The sequence below is a fragment of the Stegastes partitus genome, unplaced genomic scaffold (genome assembly GCF_000690725.1).
Source record: "Stegastes partitus isolate 25-593 unplaced genomic scaffold, Stegastes_partitus-1.0.2 Scaffold41, whole genome shotgun sequence".
Classification (NCBI taxonomy): Eukaryota; Metazoa; Chordata; class Actinopteri; family Pomacentridae; genus Stegastes; species Stegastes partitus.
The window spans coordinates 1,077,365-1,083,432 of NW_007577772.1; positions in this window are offsets into that span (position 1 = coordinate 1,077,365).

The following is a 6,068-nucleotide window of genomic DNA, read 5'->3' on the forward strand; positions in this document are numbered from 1 at the left end:
GTCAGCTCATTGAACTAAAACTTGTTTTTAATGCTGCCAAAACTAAATTGATAGTTAATTTTCTCCAATTGCAGGAAAGTACTTGAGTCCCCTCCCAACATTTTTACATTACAAGGGTGTGAGATTGAGCTTGTGACCTGTTACTAGGATCTTGGAATTTTAATTGATGATCAGCTTGCTTTCAAATCTCACAAAGAAAACCTGGTGAAAAGATTAGTGTTGAAACTGGGATTCTTTTTTCATCACAGGTCTTGTTTTTCTGCCAGGAAAAAGGTGGATGCTGCCACTGTTTTGCCTGTGCTTGACTATGGCGACCTGTTCTATATGAATGCCCCTACGAATTGTATGCGAAGTCTGGATTCTGTGTATCACGGTGCTTTAAGCTTTGTCCTCACTCACCACTGCACTTTATATGCTGGAGCTGAGTGGCCCTCTTTGGCGCACTGGTATACTTTTATTTACAAAGCCACTCTAGGTCTACTCCCCTACTATCTATGTGATTTAATTTCTAAAACTCACAGCAATTACTGTTTATGTTCCAATGATTTGTACTTATTAAATGTGCCAAAGGTTCATTTTGAATCGAGGAAGCACTGTTTTAAGTACTCTGCACCTGCTGCCTGGAATTCACTGCAGAACACGTTGACTCTAAAGGATCTCATCACCCTTGGATATTTTAAAAACCATATGAGAGATTTTGTAGCAACCACATATGGCACTTGTTGCTGTTTCAATGTAAATTCTTGATCTTGTTGCTTATATCTGGCATGTAGTTGTAACTTTAATGTTGTCAGGCTGCTGTCTTGGCCAGGTTCCCTTGAAACAGAGGTCATTGCTTCTCAACGGGACTGACCAGGTTAAGTAAAGGCTACATAAAATAAATACAGAGTTATTGGCACCTTTGCGTACATGAGGGAGGTGGATGATAAAGCAGCACAAACAGGGGAGTGATGTACAGTATGCGCAGTGGTTCAGGGTTGGGATTCAGACTTAGTCCTTCCTGCAGTTATTTCTGTCAAGCAAAACCAGGCTTCAATCTAAATGAATGGGGAGAAAACCCAACTGTAATTTAAATGGTCATTCTATACAGCTGCATGTATAGATTTTTTTAAAAAGCCTGTTCCCCCCTTCCATTGGTTGTACTTCTAGCCTGCATAGTTTTAAGATTCTGTCGATGCAAAAACACAACCAGACAGATGTTACGCTGTCAATCGATCGGGTTTTGCAGGTCAAGGCAGGAAACGTGTCAAACAACCGCAGTCCTTAGCGTTACAGAATACTGACACAGTTTTATATTCAGGATTCTATAAGTGGCGTCTCCGGACAAACTTTTCACCAAAGTCACAGCAGAGTTACTGCCCGTCTTTCTGAAACATAACCTGAAACATAAAATATGAATCAATCTGTTCTTGGACAATGTAGAACAAACTGTTTCTCAGAGGAACGCCCTGACTTTGAGCTGTAGAACATCTTTATTTTTTATCCTTATGGTACTTTAGTATTTCTTGTCTTGTCTTCCTCCATGCTGCATTTGTACCCAGCTGCTCTAACATGTAAATCAATAAATATTTTATTGCATCCTACCCTTTAAAAAAAAAAACACCTCTAGCCACAGACTGTGAAATGGCTGATTGTCCCCATCACCTTGTAAACCTGCTCTGACAGCAGCTCTCACCAGGAAGAGATAACTCATAAATGAGAGGTCTGCTGGCACAATATGAAAACATGGCCTGTAAATATGGAGAAAACAAAGATGCATTGTCCACACAGTCGTACTCTTTTAACTGTGTGTCTTTTTGGTGGCTTTTGTTAGTGAAAGACAACAGTACAATCCCAACTATAGGAGCCAGAAAACTGGAAAACACACATGTCCTTACACTAATTGACAGTTAAACCTTATAGTTAAGAGTAAGTCTTGATTGGCTGAACTGGACTCATGAACTCTATAAACAGGATGCAGCGTTGAAACAGTTTGACTTATCAGCTGAAACTGGGGTTGATTTATTATCTTTAGCTCGACTAACATTATCAGTTTCAGTTTGCAGTCATATTTTAGGGCACTGGTGTTGGATATTATCACTAAGAACAATGAAGTGAAGCTTGATGTGATGTTGTTGTACTGCAGCCGTGGATGTGATGCATGATGCATGGTAGACGCTGATTTTTGCATTTTCAGATGAGTATTTTCATATAGTTGCCTCCGTAGTAGCCTTAGCCGTGCCTTCTTGGATGCGTCACTGTGCAAAGTTTTATTATCCACCCTGACCTCATAACAATCCACCCAAAATACTGCCTAGAATTGTTGTTAAAGACCCTTTAAAGCATTTCTTTTTCTCTTTAAATGTAAGCCCTCATCCTGCCACTGATCAACTGAAAGTTGACACTGTTGCTGTCGGTCATTTTTGCATTTTTCTTTTTAACATATAGAACTGGAAAGAATAATCTACAGTCTCTGGTTCCCACAGGTTACAATTTAAACAGACTTTGCATAAATTCCAAAGAATCTGAGGTGTTTACAGCTTTTAGGTGGATTCCTGTACGTCAGGTCATTTTTAACTGGATCATTCACCTGGTTTTCTGCTGCATTTTTGGATCATATTGCCGAGCAGGAAGCAGCATCTTGGGTGAAGTAAATTTCACTATCAAATAAGAACAAGCCACAAACGCAGCCTGTGATGGAGCCCATCGGGCTGCTCGCTGCATGTATTTCTTTCACCATTGTGCCATTAAACATAATGATCCGGTGTTTGGCTGCTTATTTACCTGACTAACTGGTCAGGCTGGTGCCTTCTGTCTCAGTCTTCTGGGTGACACTCGAATTTAAATATGAGTTCTGAGTGCAGACAATACAGACGGCAATGCTAATATAGTGAGATGACTGGGAGAAAATCACAGGTTGTGGTGCACTTGAGGCAACAATCCTTGTTTATTTTTTGATCGTTTGTTTAATTCTAGTTCCAGGAAACCCGCACAGACTAAATAAAAACCCCATTTTAGATGTCTGAAGCGTCCTCACGGCCAAACTCGCAGCGATATAATAAGATCCCAGGCTGCGGCTGTGAGATCGGTGCTGCTGCGTGTGTTTGAGAGTTTTCAGAGTGCAAACAAACATTTTGTGAATGAGTTAACCGAAGAGCCAAAGTCTGTTCCCTGTGGCTTCAGACAAGGACACAGTCTGGTGTCAAAAAAATTCCCAGCTGTCTGGTGAAGGGTCATAAAGAGATTTTTTTCTTTTCTTTTTTTTCCCCTCAACCTAAACTAAAAATATAACGACTTAACTGTCCCCCTCCAGTTTGTATTTGCAAGCTGGTTGTCATACTTAATGCTAAACAGGCCAAATGGGATCAAATGCACACCACTTTAGAATAATCAGCTGTGGAATATAGTGAAGTGGCTCGTTGCATGCAACCTTTACACGTTTTCAATTTACATTTTGCAAGGTTACATCTGCCCCATATATGAATTTATTTAAAAAGTAGCATGTTTTAGCCTCTCTTAATAAGAACTGATCATTAGATTACACATAGTCTTGCTATCACAGCACACTAACAAGCCCTCCTTTTAACATAGTTTTCAAGGTGAACCACAAAGCCTTTATTTTGCCCTTAGGCCCACATCCCTGATCGCCTTTCCTGAATCCCTTAAACTCAGTCTTAGGGGTTTTTTTGTTTTTTTTAAGGGGTCTTCTCACCTTATCTGCTACAATAGGCCTTTCACATCCCATTCAACCCTCTGTGATCACAGATAACCAGTCAGATGTAACCCCCAGCACCAGAAAGGCCCTATTGTTTGAACAGGTCAGCGGCTGACGTAAAGCTTCTGGCCAATTAGAGATAATACATTGGAAAGTGCATGCAGGAGCCTATTTCCATCAGCACCTGTAATTATAGCAGAGCAGGTGGTAACGACTTCCCGTCTCCCAGAGGACGGTGGGGCTCGGGGCAGGCAAGTGTTTGCATGTGCACATTAGAAAGACAGAAAATAAACTGACGTGCAGCTGAGAGGAACAAAACATAATGGCTGCGTTAAAGCTGTACTTATACTGTGATATAACCACGCCGGAAAGTATTTAAAGGAGCAAACAAGCTTTAAAATCAGTGCTGCTGCAGTTGTCAGAGGGTACCTGAAAGGTTGTGAAATACTTGTTTTCTTTTAAAAATGAATTAGGATTTGATTTCAAGATATGTTCAAATGGTAAAAACAGGATGACAAACTGATGTGATGCTAATGTTGGAGACACAAAATGTGCTGAAAGAGTAGGAAGCCTACAAATAATGGAGAAGCATTAGAAATAGTAATAAATAAACAGTTAAAATTGTAAGCTAGAAATAAGTGCTAGCTAAAAGTAATGGATAAACCAATGGAAATCATCAACAAAAAGCATTCTTTCGCTAAAAATAATAGATAACAGATAAACAGCTAAAAATGTGACTATTTCTTAGCAAGGAAATGATTGGTAAACAGTAAAAATGGCTAGCTAAAATAATGTCTAAACAGCTAAAAGTGTTAGCTTAAAGTAATTGTTAGCTAAATGTAAAAGACAAACAGACAATATTAATACCTAGAAGTAATTGTTAGCTAAAAGTAATAGATGAAGAATAAACTTTTTTAGCTAAGAGTAATAATAAAGAGTTAAAAAAGAAAGTAATATTTAGCTAAACGTATTAACATTAACTAAAACGCTGTGGTTAAACAGGAGTAACAGAAATGGATGAACAGTTGAGGCTGATAATCGCAATGAATAACAGCAGCAGCATAAACATGGTCTCTTTGGCTATTAAAAATATATATTTTATCAATCTCCCTTTTATATAATCAGTAGTTTTAAGTACATAGACTGTATATATAAGACGGGTGTTCTTTATAACAGCCAGCAGGAGGCGATTCAGATTGTGTGGACGTCTTTGAGAAAATGACTGTATTTCTCGGTTGATTTATTACCTCAATAAGCATTTTCCTAATGAGTTTATGACCTCATTTGCTAGTTTGAACTCTCCTTCAGCACAGCATGGTGTTCATTCGGTAAACTATGATGCCATTTAAAGTAAAACATACTGTGAAGCAAGGTTAGTTTGAGGGTGTAACCAGCTTGTTATTGGCAGTTTGCTACTGTATGGAGGTGCATTGTATATTCACACATTACTGCTTATGTCGGGTTTGAAAGACCAAGATAATGGCGACCAAAATGCTTCATGACAGTAGTTTATAAACCCATTAGTGAGGTCATGGTTGCTCTGTCCATCTTATGGGTAACTAACATGCAGCATTGACTAGAACTCATTTAAAACGTGTTTTCTATCGCTGGCTACTTGTTCATTCAGACTCTCGGCACTGTGGGGAATATGCCAGACATAAAGTTTATCTAGTCTGTTTGAGTGATCCAGATCACTCATGCGTTTTTCTGTTACTTTCGCAGCCTCATTGTAGATGGAAATTGCAGGGTTTATTTTCCCTCCCACAAAAAGCCATTTGCTGCCATCCATTTTGAATTGCATGCAAAACAACTTCAACAAGCCCTTAAAGTGACCTGAGCCGCATAATCCATCACAGTAAACAAGAAGCTGAGATTTGCTTCTCTTTGCATTTCAGCTGAGTCCTTCCTTCACTCAGCCTCAGCATTTACATATCAGTGCTCGTCTGGTGTTGTGCTCCACTTGTTGTCCATCGCCTCCCACAGGAAGATGCGTTTGAATATGTCGCCTCACAAAACTTATGGTCATACCTGCGGTTTCCTTTTTTCTTGTTCTAGGATCCGGTAACAGTTGATTCGGTGAGACGTTCAGTGCTTAAAAGTGCGACGTGTATTTTTTAAAACTATTCTACTCAGCTCACAGCAGCACATCAGGTCAGCCATCTGCACAACCTCTGAGGTGCTGCGCTTCTTTGTAGACATCTGCGAGAACACACTGACCCCGTTTACACGAGAACGCAGCTTTGTTTTGCTAAGTGGGCTTTTTTTTTTGTAATGTAGTGCAAACGAGCTGAATCAGACTTTGAATGTTGCGTCACCGCCATGTTGATTCTGAAGACAGAGTCCAACTTGTTTGCCCCGTAAACCGTTTGGGAAG